At 43.5% G+C, this 21,766-nt stretch overlaps 1 long non-coding RNA gene across 1 annotated transcript; it reads left to right on the top strand.

Annotated features, from left to right (window-relative positions):
• The first annotated feature begins 13,193 nt into the window (after positions 1–13,193).
• On the top strand, positions 13,194–21,341 carry LOC116942960 (uncharacterized). Its single transcript, XR_012941806.1, has 2 exons — positions 13,194–17,756; positions 18,534–21,341. It is a non-coding gene; the product is annotated as an uncharacterized LOC116942960 (long non-coding RNA).
• Positions 21,342–21,766: the final 425 nt, after the last annotated feature.

Here is a 21,766-nt window from a genome sequence, read left to right as displayed (position 1 = left end):
GTTTAAAAAATGTTGCTTTGAAGGTCTGGCTCTCAAAATAACTCTCCTAGATAATCAACAGATATTGGTAGTGTGCTGCTATCGACCGCCTAGTGGGAAGAATGTTGAAGCTGCATCTGCACTGAGAGAGTGCTTTTGGAGGGCCTCCCTAAAGGTGAAATAGTTTTAGTGGGTGATCTACATTGGAATTGGCTAAACCCGCCGGTCGTGGCCACAAATTTTGCAGATGAATTTAATCTGTTTCAATTAATAAATGTCCCCACAAGACCCAACCTAATAAATCCGGGACAGTCATCTCTGCTTGATGTCCTATTGACAAATGCCCCTCACAATTTCACACTGACTGGTGTTCTGGGTAATAACCTTAGTGATCACTCCTTCATTTTTGGTGTGAGATCATCAGCCAGACCCAAAGCCCCCCCTAAATTGGTTGAGAAGCACTCTATGAGACACTTCAGCACTCAGGCATTTACTAATGATGTGCTTCACTCGGATATTGACAAGGTCTGTGATATCCCCAACCTGACTACGGCTTGGGAGACCTTCAGGTACACGTTTCTCCAAATTCTTAACAAACATGCTCCGTTGGTTAGATTTAAAACTAAAGGCAACTGCCCACCATGGTTTGATCCTTTGATTACAAAGCTCATGAAAACTAGGGACAAGGCTTGGGCATGTGCTCAGAAAAGTAATTTGGTCAATGACTGGCTAGAATACAGGATTTTAAGGAATAGATGCGTCAAAAAAATACGGGCATGTAAAAAATGCCTACTTTTCCTCCATTCTCCTGGAATCACATGGAAATGCCAGGATTTTCTGGAAAACAATAAAATGTATCGAAAAGGCATCCAAAACAGACAATCTGCCCGTTGAGCTTAACCGACATGGGGAATATTTTTCAGATCCCAAAAAAATAGTTGACAATTTTAACCTTCATTTTTCTGAAGCTGGTAATCTTTTGATAATGTATTGGGAGTCACCCCTGCTCATGCAAATTCCTACACCCCTGTCCAAACATTAAACAAATTTAGTATCCAGCCAATCCACGAAAGTAATGTTCTGAAACAACTGTCCGACCTCAAAGGGTCCTCCTCTACCGGAGCAGATAGTATTCCCGTCAATGCTCTGCTAACTGTTGGTCACCTAATATACAAACCTATAGCCCATATTTTCAACCTGTCCATCGAAGAAGCATCAGTTCCTCTAGAATGGAAATATTCCTATGTCCGTCCACTTCACAAAGGGGGCCCTAATGATGATTCAAATAGCTACCGTCCTATCTCAATTTTGTCCCCGTTGATGAAAATTTTTGAAAAATTATTGACCTACCAAATTAGCAGTTTCCTGTCCACCAACAATCTACTACATCTAAAACAATCTGGGTTCCGAAAAAAATACAGCACCACATCTGCTGCATTAGACTCTCTGAATCACATTTACAGTAGCCTTGATAATAAGCAGTACTGTGCCTGTCTTTTTATAGACCTGTCCAAAGCTTTTGATACAGTAGACCACAACATCCTGCTTAGTAAACTAAGTTGCCTCGGTTTTTCCGAAAACGCAGTAAAATGGTTACAAAATTACCTCAGATGGTTGGAGGTCAAACAGTGTTAAGATAACAAAAGGGGTTCCACAGGGTTCCATCCTCGGCCCCCTTTTGTTCTCTCTTCATGTCAATGACTTGAGCACTGACCTGATTACTGCTGGCCGCTCTCCAGATGACGTGATTGCTAAGCTACAGGGTGATTTCAACAAACTACAACATCAGCTAGTTGCTCTTAAACTAGTCCTGAATACCTCCAAAACCAAGGTGCTATGTTTCTCTACAGGACTAAAGCAGGAAGTTATTTTTCCCCAATTACATTCCTTAAATAATTATCAAATAGAGCAAGTCAAGATCTATAAGTATCTTGGGGTCGTCCTGGATTCAAAACTGAATTTTTAAGATCACATTGATTATATTGGTAAAAAGACAAAAATATAAATTGGTTTTCTGTATCGACACAAGCACTGCTTCCCCCCAATGTTCCGTTTGGAATTGATAAAAGCTACCATACTGCCATTCCTTGACTACTGTGACATCGTGTATAAATCAGCCACAAGTATTGTACTGAAGAAGCTTGATTCCATCTATCACTCGGCCTTAAGATTTACATTGAACTGCCCATATAGGACTCATCACTGTGATCTCTACATTGGGTCAAACTTAACATCACTTAATGTTCGACGGCTTGTGCACCAGATCTTATTTATTCACGATGTACTTACAAAAAAAATCCGCAGAGTACCTGCTGGATCTCCTCTCTGTTTCATAGAACAAATTTACCTCAGGTCTTCGCTCATCTACCAGCTTCACATTCCCTATTGCCGTACAAAAACCGGAGAAAGGGCCCTTGCTATTGATGCCCCCAGAGTATGGAATGCTACTGCCAATAAACTGCAACTTGAATCGCTACCAATGAGATCTTCTCTCAAAACTGCTCTAGAGGAGTTGTACACCCCTAGCTGCCACTGCTATTCATTGGCGTAAAATAAAATAAAATGTTTCGCTCCGGATGACGCTGCAAAGTATTATCTGTATTTTGATTTAGCGTGCTGATCTTAAAAGTGCATTCAAAAATTTGATACTCCGACTGATGCTTCTGTTGTTGTGGAGTAACTCATGCAGCCATCTATGGCTCTAGGATTTGGTGTTACATGTTATTTATGTAGTTTATTGTAAAAATTCGGTCACAGTCCCTGTGATCACTGTTACGTTGCAATTATGGCTTTAGTTTTTGGTGATTTGGAAAAGTTTTTTGGTTTGGACATGTTTGTTTTGTTGTAGTACGGAGTTAGACTGATGGCCTTAATCTAAGTTTTCTTGTGGTTGTTGTTGTTTGACTTACATCCCGCTGGGATTTTTTGCACACAGCGTTGGTGTACGGTGCTTTTTTCAGGAATATTTTGCTGTTTTTTCATGGATTTTCTGTTTGCACAGTCACATAGTCACATTAAGATGTTTTTCTTGTTCGTGTTTTTGTTTGTTGTGGTTGCACCCGATTCAAGAGCCGAATGGCTCACAGAGCTATACCAAAATGAATCAACTGAAAAAAAAACTGAAATACACAACAAAGGTAACGTAGCATGTAAGGATTTAGCTCATATATGACATATATTGCTGCCTTTCACTGGTAAGAGCACCTCTTCTGTATTTAACTCAGCTCACCTGGTATCGTCAATTAAAGACATCTCACTGTCCCCAGGTGATTTGCTGATTAGTGTCGATGTTGTTTCTTTGTTCACCAAAGTTCATGTGCCCGACACCATTGCAATCATTGAAGATTTGGTCCAACAAGGATTAAATTCTGATGTACCGGCCTTGGTGAGACACTGCATCTCCAATACATACTTCACCTGGAATGGAACATTCTACAAACAAACTGAAGGCACCCCAATAGGTTCTCCTGTATCTCTAGTTGCAGCCAATATTTTCATGGAAAATTTTGAGACAGACGCCATCCAGGCATCCACTCTACGCCCGTCCTTGTGGAAGAGGTACGTGAATAACACGTTTGTCATCTGGCCACATGGCCGACCAGCTCTGAACCAATTCCTCAACCACATCAATTCCATACACCCAGCCATCAAATTCACCATGGAGGTAGAAAAGGATGACAAGCTACCTTTCTTGGATGTCCTAATCAAAAAGAGACCAGATGGTTCAATGAGCCATTCTGTCTACAGGAAAGTAACCCATACTGACGCCTACCTAAAACCTGATTCCCACCACCATCTATCCCAGAAGAATTCCCTCATCAAAATGCTTAACCATAGAGCTCAATGTATCTCTGACCATGAACACCTAACCAGTGAATTCAAACACGTACACCAAGTTCTCAAGGCAAATGAATATTTTGACTACACAATCTGCAAAGCTATCATCCCAACCGTGAGGAAGGAGCCATCTGAGGATCCAATCAAAACCATCACCTTGCCATACATAGCAGGGGTAACCAAAAATATTTCCAAAATCATGAACAAACACAAGATCCAGGTCCGATTTAACACAGTACGTAAAATTCGTGATCTGATCCCATCTCTGAAGGACAAGATTCCTGTCATGCAATATCCCGGCATCTACAAACTAAGCTATATCTGCGGCAGCAGTTACATTGGGGAAACTAAGCGACATGTCCCGGACCGTGTTTGTGAGCATAAGCCAGATTTGAAACACGGTAGGACCAATACTTCTGCCGTGGCTGATCATTGTTTTAATGTGGCTGGCTCACACGAAATAGATTTCTCGAAGACGATGGTACTTTGCAAGCCTAGTGGCTTCAACAAAGATTCGGTCATTAAGCCATCCAATATACAGACACAGACACATTTTCAACCGAGAAGATGGTTATAAACTCAGCAATCATTGGAAAGATGTCATCAACCACTTTGGGTCATGACTTGATTTGTGTTTCCTTGTCAACCTCCACCGTCAGCAGTGTGGGTATGTGGAGCGAGGTGCAATGATTGCCGTGCGGCCCTTTGATTGGTGTAGACCCACTGCGTTGGCGTTGCTGCCTCCTACATTAACATTAGCTGCCCCGCCCATGCTGCTGACACACTTGGGCTACATTAACATAAGCTGCCCCGCCCATGCTGCTGACACACTTGGGCTATATTAACATTAGCTGCCCCGCCCATGCTGCTGACACACTTGGGCTACATTAACATAAGCTGCCCCGCCCATGCTGCTGACACACTTGGGCCACATTAACATAAGCTGCCCAGCCCATGCTGCTGACACACTTGGGCCACATTAACATAAGCTGCCTCGCCCATGCTGCTGACACACTTGGGCTATGCACATCTCTAAACGTTTATAAACAGTTTGCCTTTAGAGGCTAACCCTCCCTTTTCCTGATGACGGCCGCTTGTGTTGCGATCGAAACGTCGTGGTTTTTATTTTAATTATTTTTATTCACTTTATTTATTATTATTCTATCTACGTGACTTTACCGAAAGAACCAAAGAATATGAATACAAAGGAAATTTTTCTAGACCACTAGAATAATTTATTATGCCTTTTAGCTCTTGAGAGACAGAAAAAGGAACACGTGGAATCGAGGACATGTGCAGATTAGAGACACAATTATTAACTGTTGAGAAGAGTGAAAGTGGACTTGCGCAAGATGTGTTATTGTAAGGGATGATGGCTGGTGGTTGAATTGAGGAAACATATCCACGAGGACAGCCACCGCAGAGGTGTTGTAGTCAGCTCGTGTGCAAGGAGGCGTGCAGCATCAGGGAGACGCGTGAGATGGTGATGGCTTGGGGAGGAATCCAACAATGTATTGATCATGGCTGATGATAACAGACTGTGGAGAAAACCCATTTGCTTCACACACGCATGTGAATGTTCTATAAAACGGGCTGAATATCAGTATAAATGCTCGTAACGCGCGTTTTTTGGTTGTACACATCCGTGCACATTAATTGTGGATCATTAAGTAATAATTTAAAGATACTGTACTTTACGTAACCACTGAAATATTGTAAAGGAAAGTGTTGCGTTTGCCAAATATGGTCATACTGACGTCCGAACATGCCTCTGTGGCTGCTATCATAAGCCAAACATTATAAATGTTCATAAAATAGTACTGCTAAAATATGTGGAATTCTATTCTACGCGTATTACTTGTTTGTGCAAGCCAGGAACAAGTTATATCTAGAAATAGTTGATATTCTACATCGGGAGAGGAGATGTTAAGGCGCTTTCATGGAGTGTGTTTAAGATCATTCACTAGGGTTTAACTAGAGGCTGGCTTTGTAAAAGAAAAATAAAGGGTCACGTCTACTTAATTTCAAAAGAGGAGTTGGGAATGATGTGCGGCATTAAAAGGTGTGAAGAGGTGCTGTGAGATTAACTTCTATGTGCAGAGTCAAGAAGGCAGCTGTTAAATTTCGATTTAAAGCTTTCGTGACTGCAGGGATTCATATTCTTGGTGCTTTCCGAAAAGTCACCACGTAAAAGGGAAATAATAAAATAATACAAGTATGAAACAATAAAATTCTCACGATGTTTCGTGAGAATATTATTGTTTTATTTATATTATTTTATTAAATTCTCACGATGTTTCGTGAGAATTTTTTTTATTTCTATTATTTTATTATTTCCCTTCTACGTGACTTTACCGAAAGAACCAAGAATACGGCAGCTGTTGTTCCTTTTTGACGAGGAGGAGTTCCCCCTTTTTGTCCATTCGCGTTCTGTTGATTTCCTTCGAAGGAGACTTGAATTGTAATGACCCAGCTGTAGCACGTGGGACAATTGGGCTATACTATTAGCTAAGCAGGCTAACCGTATAATCATCTTTTTGGTTTACGTGGCATTTTAAATGCAATGCTTTTACATAATTAGACAAACTACAAAGGTAATTTATCGTGACATTTGTGTTCTTTATTTAAGACAGAGAAACCCCATAATCATGTCATTCTGATTTATAACAAATTCTAGTTATTGTTTTTGAAAGGGAAGAAGGCTTACATGCAACAGGTTCCTGCATGACTTGGCAATTAACTGTGCAATTGGCTGGCAGATTTGGCTGGATGACCGATTGGGTGGCTCACTGGAATGCATGGCTGCTTTTAACTTGTCTCAAGTCCTAGAGGTTGTCAACTCAAATCTCCATCTTAGGCGAATTTTCATACGTACGGTATTCTCTTTATAAATGTAGATACATCAGACAAACACAAAAATGCACGTTTAAAGCTCGTGTCATTTGTATCGAGCAATATAGCATGTTTGTATAATGTCCATTCATCGTGCTTCCCCGTCATGTCAACTCAACTTTATACGAGTTGTTTTTGAGATCCTAATACCATAATCATATTTAAAGCCGTTCCTTTGTGTGTGTTGCATCCTTCACAGGAAAAAAAAGGCAATCAATAGCCTACCAAACACATATTGTGAATCAGTCATTTTTTTATATTCTGCATCATCAGTGCCTTTGAGACATCTGCATTACCTGCCAAGAGTGAACCAGAACACACACACTTTTTAACCATATCAGTGCTGCTATTGAATTTTAAATTACCATTGCTACGTGCATAAAAAATAGACTTAAGTTAATTGTCAACAATTTTAATCTCTTTCAAAAATATTAATAATAGCAATCTTTTAAGGATTAAAAATGCCATAAATTCTGCAATATGAAAGCAAACACATAGTCGTCCTGCAGGGAATTTCAACAGGTGTTAAATTAGAAGCTGCTTTCCTTTCACGATTTAATCACAGTAATAATAATGTTAATAAATATCTGATAACTAGCCTTTTGTCCGTCCAAGGACCGGGTATATTGCAGTAAATCTGAAACTTGCAAGCGAAAAGCAGACCGTGACGTGATATATTCATTGCATCCATTCGTGTACAATTTGTAAGGCAGCGGTGACACAGACTTATTTCATCCCTTGTTCATCATGACGTCCTTTTTACTTCTATGTCTCAACAGCGTTATGGAGATCACGTGACGTGAGGGTTCTGCCCTTGTAGTGAGGGTCGTGAGTTGACGCTAAGGAGGGGGGAGGAGGCGCCTCGCCCCCCCCCCCATGTGGAGTGACGTCACCCGCTAATTATTATTCGTCTTAGAGAAATCAATTTCGTGTGAGCCCACCGCATTAAAACAATGATCAGCCATGGCTGAGCTATTGGTCCTAACGTGTTTCAGATCTGCCTTATGTTCACGAACACGGTCCGAGACATGTCGCTGAGTTTCCCCAATGTAACTACTGCCGCAGACACAGCTTAGTTTGTAGATGCCGGAGGAGGGGGGGTGTCCATTTGGAGGATGTCACCTGTTCATTATTATTAATGAGGGGGGCTGTTCCATGTGGAGTGACGTCACCTTCTCATGATTATTAATTATGGGGGTGGGGTTCTCCATGCGGAGTCACGTCACCCGCTCATGATTATTAATGAGGGGGGGGGGGGTCCATGTAGAGGACATAACCTGTTCATGATTATTAATGAGGGGGGCTGGTCGACGTGTGGGACACAGACATTCTTGGCTCATTATTATAAATATATGATAATAATTTACAGCCCTGTGTCGATCATGTGGGATTTTTTTAACCATATTTCACCACGCTGGTCAATGCGTGTTGGTGAGAGGATTGTCGATCACTCGATGTTGATATTGGAAGCGGGAATTAATTTCGGGTCATCCGGTTCGTGGCACAGTGCGTTTTCCACCGCACCACCGCTCCACCCCAGAATTCAATTACGCAACGTTTAATTGCATTCACTTCAAAATGTTTCACGCTCAAGGGAAGGTAGTGTTTTCCTGCCTGCTGGAAATTGCCCCGCTTGCAATTGTCGTGGCTTTGAATTGTGAGTAAGATGGTTAAACCAAGTCGGGCATGACAAACACGGATTAATTCCTGAGAGGATAGCTGTTGATATCTGCCAAGGGAGGGTGAAGCAGGTTTGAGAAACTTGGGGAATGGAATAAGCTGGGTTTGAAGGGCAGTGAGCGATGTGTGCTCTATTTAGGGTTTTGATTGGTATAAACGTGGTTTTTTTGAAATGCGTTTATATAAAATATATATTCAATGAAGAGCCATTTATCAAACATTGTCCTTTGAAATATTTACATTGATATGGAGAGTGGTGGAACATTGATTAGCCCATTGCACTATGACCTTGGTGGCTTGAGTTAAATTTCCAGCCATGGCTAACATCAGTGGTGAGTGATATCTGAACCGAATCTGGCCCTTCCTCGTCACAAAGCTGCATTGACCATAGTCTGGTCAAACAACCCCCGTGACCAGCAAGGAATATGGGAAGGGAACATTAATTCAGCAGTGGGTTGACAAAGGTCCAATAATTTAAAAAGTGGATCTCTGATGAGGTGGATTAGGATGCGTAGCTCACAATTCTAATGTTGTGACTTCAAACCTTATCTCTTCATCCCTCCAGGGGCGTATAAAATGAGCACCATTTTGTGGCATGTTAAGTGCTGATTTAACTATCAATCTATTTGTCAAAGAATATAGATACTTAAGCTCATGATACATGCATTGAATCGCGTGTATAAGAAGTGATGCTTTTTTTTAAATAACGTAATTTACGTTGAATGCAATGGATTTCTTGTGACTACCTCTAGCCAATAGACAGAAAATAATCACTCGTGTGATTGCGGACGATATAAATGTAGTGGAGTACGAAGGTACGTTGTGGAAACAGCGTGATTACATGATAACAAATACAGTACAGGTTATGTGAGGGCAATTAGGTTGGGAGAGCCAAGGACGGCTGTGATTGGTTGGTGCTGTTGCCGGGGCTGGAGAGGCGTCTTGAAGTCTGGCGAGAAACAGGTGTACGGATCACGCGGGGTGCCGTTGGGACGCGGGATAATTAATTGGGGTGTGATGAGAGCGTGGATAAATTGGAGGGTCGGCAATTGGAGCGGGAGTTGGAGTTTGGAGAGCTTGGAGTCAACAGGGGGAATTGAAGTGTGGAGAGTTTGAGAAACAGAGTTTGGAAGACAGAGTTTGAGAGACAGAATTTGAGAGACAGAATTTGAGAGACAGAGTTTGAGAGACAGAGTTTGGAAGACAGAGTGGAAGGGAGATGGAGTTGGAGACGGAGCTTGGAGAGAGCGTAGCGATAGCGAAGCTGAACAAAGACGAAGTAGTTAGCGGTGGAGAGAGCGTAGCGATAGCGGAGCTGAAGACGACAATAGCCCGCAGTGGAGAGAGCGTAGCGATAGCAGAGCTGGAGACGAGAACAGCCAGCAGCGGAGTGAGCACAGTGACGGTGATAGCGGTGAACAGAGATGAAGCAGTTATCAGTGGAGTGAGCATAGTGACGGTGATAGCGGTGAACAAAGACGAAGAAGCTAGCAGTGGAGAGAACATAGCGACGGTGATAGCGGAGACGAAGAAGTTAGCAGCGGAGTAAGTGAAGTGATCGTGGAGAGTGGAGAGACAAAGGTGGCGAGCGAGTCAAGTGAAGCACGGCGAGCGAGCCGTGGCGACCAGGATACCGTGGAATGTGGAGGACATGCTGAGAGTTGTAAATAAAGCGGTGTTCGGAGAAAGACAGAAGTTGTCCGAGTGAAATCGAACACTACATAAATAACAAAACGGTTAAGCGCACAATGCATCTTCTTCATACGTCTGTGGACTCTGCACGTAAAAAAAGAAAACAAAACAAGCTCGAGAGGCTTTACAAAAATAAACGTAGCCCCGTGCAAATCGCGTGCAAAGTGTAGTGTTCGATTTCACTCGGACAACTTCTGTCTTTCTCCGAACACCGCTTTATTTACAACTCTCAGCATGTCCTCCACATTCCACGGTATCCTGGTCGCCACGGCTCGCTCGCCACCTTTGTCTCTCCACTCCCCACGATCACTTCGCTTACTCCGCCGCTAACTTCTTCGTCTCCGCTCTCCGCTATCACCGTCGCTATGTTCTCTCCACTGCTAACTACTTCGCCTTTGTTCACCGCTATCACCGTCACTATGCTCACTCCACTGCTGGCTGTTCTCGTCTTCAGCTCCGCTATCACTACGCTCTCTCCACTCTTCCACTCCCGCACTCAGCGACTCCCCACTCAGCGACTTCGCACACAGCGTCTTCGCACTCAGCGACTCCGCACACAGCGACTCCGCACACAGCGACTTCGCACTCAGCGACTCCGCACACAGCGTCTCCGCACACAGCAACTCCGCACACAGCATCTCCGCACACAGCGACTTCGCACACAGCGTCTTCGCACTCAGCGTCTTCCAAACTCTGTCTCTCAAACTCTGTCTTCCAAACTCTCCACACTTCAACTCATCTCCAAGCTCTCCGCTCTTCAACCCCTCTCCAAGGCTCTCCACCTTTCAACCCCCTCTGTTGACTCCGACTCCTGCTCTTATACCCGCTCTCATTACACCCCCAATTAATTAACCCGCGTCCCAACGTGCACTGTATTCGCCTTCGCTACAGGCTGACCCAAGATAACCCGGACTGTCTGTGTGATCATATAATCACGCTGTTTCCACAATGCACCTTTGTACTCCACTACAAAAGCACTACACGCATATATGTGTTCCAGACTTGTTGTGAAGACAAAAAAACATTTTGCAGATTACGTCCTCCTTATCCTCCCACTTATTTTGATATGACTTTCGTTGGTTCCCATCATGGTATGTCAATGTTTCAGTTTCTTTGTGATGTATTTTTTATATATAATGTATACGCGCATATCTCTTGGGATTGCCTTGGTTGATAACGTGGTTGAGGCTCGACTACTGTCATTTTCACTTGATTACTTTAAATCCATCACTTTTTTTTCGTATAAGCAGCAAATGCCAAGAAGAAAGTTACAAAACATAAACAAAAATCCTTATGGGAGGCCTTCATCCAGCAGTGGATTGACCGTGGCCGATGATCAATTTACTCAATTGGAATTATACACATAAATCTTCGCCCCCTGCTGCGAAAGCATGGTATTGGCTGAGCAGCCCTTTACTGAAATATAGATAGCAAGGACAAGATCATGGGCTCGCATGATGCGCATGCACAATGTACGTTGACTCGGTAATCCCCCACCCCCCACTTTGTGCAAGAGCGCAGAAGCGTGGTCACCACATCTGCGTCTCGATATAGGGAACGAGACAGGTGGACTTCTCCACAAATCTGGCTGTCGCCTGATGAAGCTAGTTGTAATTACTGGCGAAGCATCGTAGTAAGATTTTAACTGTTGTGGCTTGGCTCTCCAACACACCGGTTAGTGCTGTACTAGTGAGGAATTGACCACGTTCTGTTTACGTGACAACCCTTACTAGTTGGCTGTGTCGGGTGGTGGCGGGTTTTAACGACACATTAATATATTTACGCAATTTAACCCAAAAAAACTCTGTTATGAATGAAAATGCACTCTACCTGCAAATTATTTAATTGGGATTATGCACAGCAGCAACATATCCCCCGAATAGTGAAAACCTGGCATGACCACTCCTGAAAAAAAAAATCTCGACACTCAATGATTCCTTTTTTTGGTGAACTAAGCGTAATAATGATGATAATAATAAGAAAAAAATACTGAATGATGACGAAGATGAATTATGAATTGCTACTGGTGAGTTCGAACTATATCTGGTGACGTATAGTTCGTGGTGAATGTGACCATTCTTGAAAGTGATGTGTACAATTATTGCCTTCATTAAGTAGCCACCAGGCATACATCCTATTATAATATTATTTGGGTCTTTCGGTAAAGTCACGTAGATAGGTTGAAAGAAAATAACAAAAAACTACGACGTTTCGATCACAACACAAGCGATCGACCTCCACGACAAGGAGAGTAGCCCTCCAATCTTACATTAACATGCTAATTTATCACATTAACATGCTAATTTATCACATTAACGTCACTAGCCCCGCCCACTTCGTTTGTGACCCTTGGGCTACACCAATTTAAAACATCATAGGACCTCCTTTGCCAGTACCAAAATATGAGAATATGTTTTCCCATTTTTCCTGGCAACAAAACAGTTGTGTTAAGATGTTAAAACACCAAACTGAAACCATTTACAAGGAATCATGTGTGCATTAACCACGTATACTTGTGGTCAGAATGCAATCCAAAAACATACTCTAATAGTATATGCATTGTCTTTGAAACTGATTGGTCCACACCAGCGACAGCTCTTGTCTAACGCCTTTTGGTGTCCTCTGGTCTCACTCTGTTAGTGAGACGAGGCTCTAAAGAAAGCTGGTGCTGGTGTGGACCAATCAGTTTCAAAGACAATGCACATACTGTCAGAGCATGTTTTTTGTTTGTATTTTCACCACAAGTATGTGTGGTTAATGCAGACATGATTCGTTGTAAAAGGTTTCAGTTTGGTGTTTTAACATATCAACACAGCATGTTTTGTTGCCAGAAAAAAGGGGAAAACCTGTTCTCAATTTTAAACTTTTCAAACAGTCTCATCAGCTTTCCTCTTTGCTCCTGATGATGATCGCTTGTGTTGTAATCGAAACGTCGTATTCTATTATTATTTAATTCAAGATTTATCCCATTATTACATTCCCATGCCGCCAAACGGCAACGTTTTTGGGCTTATGAAAATCATTAAAAGAATTCAAACACAAAGTAACGTTGTGCGATCCTTCTTCAATTGACTTTCGAACACCTGGTACCGCTTCTTTAAAAATGTCCACATTCGATTGTGAGCACTGTTGGTTCATGGGGAACCTTTTTAGCCACTATCAAAATGATGAGATAATAAGAATAAGCTTTTACCAATTTCTGCCAATAACACAGGAGGGTGTTAAGATGTTCAAACGCCAAATAAACACATTGCAATGTATCGAGTCTACATTAACCACGCATGCTCTCTGGCAAACAGTACAAAGGCTATGCAAATATCAAAGCATTAATAGCTCAGGTTGAGCAGTAATATCTACGACTTTGTACTGTTTGCCTTCTGGCGTTCTCTGGTTTAACACTGGTGAGACGATGCCACAAAGAAGACCAATCAGTTTCAAAGACAATGAACATATTATCATCAGATCATGTTGGTTTGCACGTTGTTTTTCCCTACAAGTACGTGTGGCTAATGCAGACTTGATGCTTTGCAAATGGGTGTCTATTCTGGTGTTTTCTTAACATCTTATTGCCAGAAAGGGTTGAAGCCTATTGTTATTATTCCATCACTATTGCATCATTTGGTCGACATAAAGGTTCATAATTGCTTTAAAGGTTGGATGTGTCTGTTTAGAAATGCGTGTGGTAATACCCAGCTACCCAGCTTGCCTCGAGGGGTAAATATTACAGTGCACGAGACGTGAGTGCTGCGCTATCAGTGCCAACACTATGCATCCTGCACACACACACACGCAGACAATATCCGATTATGGTTTACACAACATGGTAAATAATTCTACTTGCTGCTGTTCGGTTGGAGGTGGGTGGGTGGGGGAGCCGGAGGTGAGAGTTTTGTGCAAGAAATATCATGAACGTTTTTACTGGACGAGTTAACATCTCCTAGCCACCGTGGCACTTCTGCATCCGGCACGCCACATCAAGTATACCCCCACCGTTGCTGCCACCGCTGCTGCCATACCCACGTGAGCCTGGCACAGAGGCTACCTCGGCGAACAGCGGCGTGGTGTTATCATGCGGCGATGGTTTTTATACAGCCGTGTGGAGGGAGAGAGAGGGGAGCCCGCGAGCTGGCTTTTCGAGTTGGGCAACCTCTGTGCCGTGCGTGCGTGCTGCTGGCACGAGCGAAATGCAACGCAGTGTCACGAGAAAGGTAAGAATTGTTGTTTTGTTGATGGGGGGGTAGGTGGTGGTGAGGGGGTTATCATATGCAGGGCATTGGTTCTCGCTGAATACTTTCGGTGTCGTTGGCAGACTGGCGTAGGTGGCACGTGACTACGGTGAGGGGTATACTTGATGTGGCGTGCCGGATGCAGAAGTGCCACGGTGGCTAGGAGATGTTAACTCGCTCGCCACGCCTGGTATGCAGGAGGTCGTGGGTTCGATTCCGACCCTGACGCCTGCTGCTGTGTATTTGGAGTTTGCGGTGTCTCTCTCCCTGTGGTCGTGTGGATTTTTCTCCGGGTCCTCCGGTTTTTCCCTCCACATTTAGAATCAAGATATGTTTCGAGTACTTGGCTGCTATAAATTGCATATTGTAAGCCACTTTGTTGAGCTATCATTTGTGGTAGCCAGGTCGCTTCTGAAAAAGAGCTATAATAGCTCAGTGGGTGCCTTACCTGGTAAAATAAATAAAAATAGTTTATCTTCAGGATAACCGACTAGGGCAGATGGTGGCTGGAATTACACCCTGGTTAGGTGTGTGAAAAAGGATTACAGCAGTGGCTTGATTTCAACGCTTTCTTTGAAGTGAGCGTGATCTTTTAACTTTTTCTGAAGAACAAAACCATGAAGGTCTGGAGCTGAATAAAGTGGTCTTGCGATGTCTGTGGCTGTGCAAATTGATGTTGAAACAGTTACAGGCAGTGTTGAGGCTCACTGAATATTGTCCAGGTGAGCTTTCAGTTTCATTTATTTGGAATAACCCTGTGAGCCATTCGGCTCTTGATTCGGGTGCAACCTCAACAAACAATAAAATTACAAGATACATTTAAAATTAACTGTACGCAAATTGAGACATCCCCTACAAAAACAATAAAATCTTCCAGAAAAAAGCACAATTTGTTTATGCTGCGTACTAAACTGTGCAAAAAAAACAATCATAATACAATTTAGCTTAAAATTTTAAATCTAACTCTATACTACATAAAAAATCTGGCTAAACTAAACCTTTCTAGAAATTACTAAAATAATGCTATAAAGACAATGTAACAGTGATCATAAGAAATGTGATTGAAAGTTAACAATAGCGACATCCATAACATATATTACCGAACCTAGCATCCTTCGCTAGCTACATGAGTCAATCCATAATAGCTGGTAGGTTTTTGGGTGAGCCAAACGATTGGTGGCCACACACAGCCATTTCGAGAGCCGAGAGGTATACATACTGAATCTGCATTCTTGGTTCTTTCGGTAAAGTCACGTAAAAGGGAAACAATAAAATAATAAACATTATATAAACATAATATTTTATTGTTTCCCTTCTACGTAACTTTACCGAAAGAACCAAGAATATGAATCCCTGCAGTCACGAAAGCTTTAAATCAAAATTTATACTGAATCTGGTTAGTGTAATGGATGCAAAAATATTATCTGGGGCACAAACCTGGCTGAAAGTAACCCCTTGTTTTAGTTGTGGATGCTGATGTGGTGTAATTGTGTAAGGGTGGTGTGATCGCTCAGCACACTGGACTTGCATACCCATAGGCCTTTCGATTCCAATCTCCCAGTGTGGCAGTAATAAAATGGCAAAGTTTATGAAATCCTTCTGCCTCTGTCCGCCCAGCAGTATAAATGTTTCACAGCATCGTTGGTCAATCGCGTCAAGTGTGGGTACGACCACCTCTTCCATTACCATTTAGAGGGGTTCTTTAGAACCCCCTCTAGTAGTAGTGTGAGCGAGCAAATACAAGGCTGTGCCTTTACATTTATCGCTTTGTTATGAGATTGTGTTTGGTGCCAAACAGAGTACATATTTTTTAAACAAATACGCGTATATTGAATCAACATCACTCGCGGAAGATTTGTGTTTCTGCAAGGCAGCCTTGCCTGCTATGTAACGCGGTAATAACGTTTAACACTAGCTTCTCATCTGTCTGCACTTAGTGACTTTGCATTTGCGCCTGCCGATGCTTTATTTGGCATATTGCAGCGTCACAACGTACTGGGGGTCAACAATACACGCACGTGACGCACTTTTAATCGCAAAAGCGTGCTTTCTTTCAGAAGGATATTGCACTCGAGAGCGCGAAAACATTTGGACTGTCGTCTAAACGACGCCTTCGATTAGCACGCTTGGCTGCGTACGGTGAGAAAGAAGTTCAACGTACGTGCCTAGACAAATGAAAACCCAGAGACATTTCTGGAAGTGTGTGCGAAAATTGACGATTGCCCCGTGGTTCGTCTCATTGCCTCCACGAAGTGATCACATAGCAACGATACACCCCCCCACCCACGCCACGCGGCTCACGTGGGAACACCCGCAGTAATAACCAGGGCGGCCGCCGAAATTCGAACCGTGAACGTCTGCAACCGGGGGGGGGAAGCGACGAAGGCGCTACCGCTGTGCCGTGTCACTCCCCTGTCACGTGCGGCAGGGTGACGACCAACGTGGCAGGCGTGACGTGAAGACAAACAACTGCACGCGCACTCACGTGTGTTATAAGGCAAAAGTGCAGCCCTGCAATTGCTTGCTCGTGCCACTGCCGCTACGCGGTGGGGGCAGGGCCCGATTAAGATAATGTAGGCCCCTGGGCTCCAGGTACTGAGGCCCCCCGGTAATATTTTCAAAAGGAAAACAAAGTTAAAGAAATTTTTTTAAATTTAATTTGGCAAAAAATTCAAACAACCTCGTTGTCTGTTACAGATAGGTGAAAACCCTCCCCGTAGAGGCTATCAATTCAAGATTTGAAGCTTTCGTTACTGCAAGGATCCTTGCAGTCACGAAAGCTTCAAATCTTGAATGAATTTGGCAAGGCTAACATCAAATAAAATTCAGCATTCGCAAATGAAATAACTTTTCACTTAATATCTCCATGGAGGCCCTCCAGCTGCCGGAGGCCCCTGGTCTGCAGCCCCTAAAGCCCATGCCTGGGTGGGTGTGGGGGGGGGCACCTGTGGATGAGTAGGTTAATAAAAGCAGCGACCTCTACACAGCATTGCAACTGCAGTGTTGGGTGCGTGACACATGAACATCATCTCCGTGGCGCGCCGCTTCAGAGCTCTCAATGACGACGACGACGCCACCGCTGCTGTTTCTGCTGCTGTGGTAGTGACTCGGGGGGGGGGGGGTGGTGAAGTGAAGTGGGCCCCCCTCCAGCATGCAGATCCGTCAAATCGCAATTGCTGCTCTCCGTACGCCGCAGGGCGCCAGGGTTCGTGCGCTGCACCAATGTTTTACCCACATCAGAATCCGGGATTATTATTATAAATACGTTTTTTGGAGTGATCACAGAATGCGGAATATCTCCCGGTTTTGTTGTTGTTGTTTTTCTATTGAAAGACTGCCTGCTCCCATTTTGTTTGCTTGTCCGTTTAATGCCTGCATCAAAGTGAGATGGGAGTGAGGCATGGGTGACAAGTGGTGATGCAGGATGCAAGAAGCATCGCTTGGCTGCTGGTATGCCCCCCCCCACCTCCAACACAAACAATAACGGCCAGTAAGAGAGCCGTAAACACGCGCCATGCCCTCAGTTGATTCTATCAGACGAGACTGCACCAGACGTCTCCACTTGCTACAAAGATCCTCCACTCCTCTCCCCTCTCCTCCCTCCCCCGTGTCGTCTCAACAGACTGTTGGGGACAAATTGGCTGTTAGCGAGTAAGCAGCAGCATTCGCAGGCCGGCACGGCACGCGAGAGTTGTGGGTGGCCAGCACCACGCCCGGTAGCCTTTGTCTCCCCCGGGGGAGATGTTTACACACAGCACCAGCTACTCATTTGAGGCTGAGTCAACGTGGGGGAGGCCCACGACGAGGTTCGTGTTGGCCGTGAGCGAGAATCGAACCCGGGGTCGTCGGTTTGGTAGCGCAGCGCGCCGTATAAGCCGCGACACCACAACGCACTCGTCCTTTGCAATGCACATACATCGTCTGGCTCTATATCACTAATAACAATGCAAATGAGCCGTGGCTGTGGCGTGCAATTGAATATTAATCATCATCGTCATCTATCTCGACGTAACCAAGAGGGTCGTGTGGGTACAAACCGATGCCACGGTTGTTAATTCTCTCCGCTTTGCCCGTGGGCTGTGACATGACCCAGAGATGAAGCTTCGTTTCTCCGCTTATTAGCGGAGGATTGCTTTTTGCGATTCTAACCCAGCGGCAATCCCGGTTAACACTGCGGGAGTTATAATCGTAGCGCAGTAATAATATAACGCCTCGTCTCCTTCGCAGTGGACTTTCAAAGGTCAGCTGACATAATTCGCCAGACAAGACCCCAGCGTGTGCCGACATCGTCTTCCAACTTCTGCGACATTCTAAAATGACATCGCAAGTTACTCAATTGGGATTATACACACACACAGCAGCAGCAGTGATCACCACCGCCTACTGCCAGGCTAATGACCCAGGTCACTCCTGCAAACGAGATGTATCATGAGTCATCTATCATCTGGTTAAACAAAATTAACTTATGCCTGTCCTGGTCAAGTCCTTTATCAGACGTGGCATCTCCTCGTTGGGAATCGCTGTCGAGTACAGTACCGCAAGCTTTAATCGTGACCTCAATAGTGGCCACATGAGACCTGGAGACACATCCGAGCCTGTAGGGGAACGTGCAGAGGTCACGCCAATTCCCCCATGGGGTTCAGCTGCCTCTTGGAGAGGGCCGACGGTGGCAGGTGCGAGACAAGGCAAGTGGCTTCATCTTGACTTGAAGCTTTCGTGACTGCAGGAATGCATATTATTTTGGGTCTTTCGGTAAAGTCACGTAGATAAGGTAAAAAAAAATACAATCATAAAAATAAACAAAAAAAACAGTTTCCACCTGATGACGATCGCTTGCGTTGCGATCGAAATGTCGTAGGTTTTTTTGTTTATTTCTTAATTATTTTTTTAACCTATCTACTTGACTTTATCGAAAGAGCCAAAGAATAATTAAGTGGCTCTTCCAATGACCCACCCACATCTTATAGTTTCATGCACCTACGAATGCGTGGCATGCATGCATTTTATTTATAATTGTTATTTATTTATACTTATTAGTCGCATTGCAGTTATCAAAAGGCTAATTTGCAAAACGGACCAGTTTTTTTATTTGCTGTGGATGTACTGTATATGCAATGCTGCCCACTTGTGATAATGTTAAACGGAGAGTCTGGAAGTAATTGAGTTTGGCGGCTGTGTGTGTAACAGACATTGCATAGTTTAATTCTGTAGATACACAATAAGCCCACACATATAACGCTCGCTGGCACTGTGCTCTTGTTAAAACCAGTATTTGCAGTTATTTGAGAATCCCACTGTACTCGATTGTATGTAAACAATGATCTCTCTCTTAAAAATAACTCACCCTTCTATTCTGTGACGAATATAAAAAAAACGGGTTATGGAGGTGATTACAGTATGTGAAAATAAAAATTATGGCCATCGTAAACCTAAACATGCGACCATCTGCTGCAGTGACACGATATTTATCTACCGATCTATTATTAAAACCAAATTACATGAGTTGGAGAGCTTGGGCCGCCTGCAATAATAAGAAAGCAAACTCATTGCAAAAGAAGTGGACTGCAAGCCCTTTTCTTTTATGCACTAAAATCTTTAGAGAATAGATTTCAGTTGGATGGTTTAATTGAAAACGTTAAATAACGAACGCAACTCTCGTGATTTTTTTGTAGGCGCACATTTATTGAAGCCTTGACCTCCATACACTGTATATGCCAAGGGGATGCAGTGTGCATTGCGCTATGCACCCGGAGACCTGCATTCGATTCCCCGACCACAGCTAATACCAGTGGCGAGTGATGTTCCACGGTGGCTAGGAGATGTTAACTACCCCGCCTAGTATGCAGGAGGTCGTGGGTTCGATCCCGACCGTGACGCCTACTCTATATTTGGAGTCTGCATTTCTCTCTCCGCGTGGTCGCGTGGATTTTTATCTGGGTCCTCCGTTTTTTTTCCCCTCTACATTTAGAAGCAATATGCGTTCATAATATTTGGGTGATATAAATGTCCACGTGATAATCCCACTTTGGTGAGCTATCATTTGTGATGGCTAGGTCGCTTCTGAAAAAGAGCTACACAACTCAGTGGGGCCTTACCGGGTAATATAAATTAAAAAGTTTATGGTTTCATTTTTTTTCTTCCTGAACCAGTCCTGGCCTCAGATTCACATTCTGTTCACTCGCCCTGCACTGAGCAGTATGGTGAAGTATGGTCAAACAGCCCTTATGACTAACACTGCATGGGAGGGGGGCGACTAAGATAATACAGGCAATGCACATATACAATAAGACGTTTGATTGTCAAATGTCTTATTATTGTACATTTGTTCTGCCCCACGGCAGATATGGGGGATGCGTTTACACAGGAACTTCCTGATATGGTGTTGAGTTTGGTCACGTGACCAGGAAGTTACGAGTTAAGGGTCACGAGGCCAGGCGGGGGTGTCAGCCATTACACAGAGTACAAAATGGAGGCACAATTAGCGTCTCAGTGAAGACCGGTGCATCTGTTCATTGCGGGACCTTAAGAAGCATTGTCTGCAAGTTTGCTCATGTTATAATGTTAGGATTGCCGTTATAATGCTATAAGTGCCTTTATAATGCTGTTAAATTGTTATGATGAATTTGAGGCCTAGTTAACAACGAAGCCTGACACTTGCGTGTTATTTTTAGTTGGATAAGTTGAGCCAGATTTGTGCCTTTAATGCATTATTGAGAGCAAGGATGAAGAAGTATCTTATCCACAGTTCAATGTTATGTGCAGCACTGTACATTTGTGCTGCAGTATGGTGATTACACAAAGTAACATTATTTAACACAGTAGCTTATTCTCTTGTTGTATAGCTGTTCAGTGCTAATGTAGGTGCCTGGGTCCATCCAGGACCTATTGTTAAAATTCATTTTATCTAGGACAATGTTATGATGCTGCAGTGTTCGTTGTATCGATGTTGCAAGTAATAACATGCTGTATTTTGTGCTGTTTTTCCATCAGTTTTACCTCGTTGCATTAATTAAATACGTTGGAGTTGGACGTTCACCCTGGCTCTGAAAGTTTATTGAATGCGAGGTTAACTACTTGGATAGAGGTGCAGCGCACAGCGAGGCCCAGACAACATTTATGAGCCTAACCAATATATAACTTTCTCCGGCCAGCTCACAACACGCATGGATTTTGCAACAACATGCTGGCTTGAACCCTTGCACAATACATAACAACAATATATATGTGCCCACTCATGCACATGAAATACAATACATCACATCCATTACACATGTGCCCTAGGTGTTTATAAATATAATACTGTAGAGTGTATGGAACGCAACACTATGTGTACGAAGGCATTGGAATCTGCCACGAAGCTTTATAATCAGTGGCGTGAATTGAGCTGTTTGACACCTATTACATTTACACCTAAACATGTCAACATGGAGAAGATGTATTCATAACAAAGACAAATATCC

This window comes from Petromyzon marinus, chromosome 16 (genome assembly GCF_048934315.1).
Source record: "Petromyzon marinus isolate PM22_M1 ecotype Great Lakes invasive population chromosome 16, UKy_Petmar_22M1.pri1.0, whole genome shotgun sequence".
Lineage (NCBI taxonomy): Eukaryota > Metazoa > Chordata > Hyperoartia > Petromyzontiformes > Petromyzontidae > Petromyzon > Petromyzon marinus.
The sequence above is the reverse complement of the archived record's forward strand: the minus strand, read 5'-3'. Positions and strand labels throughout refer to the sequence as shown.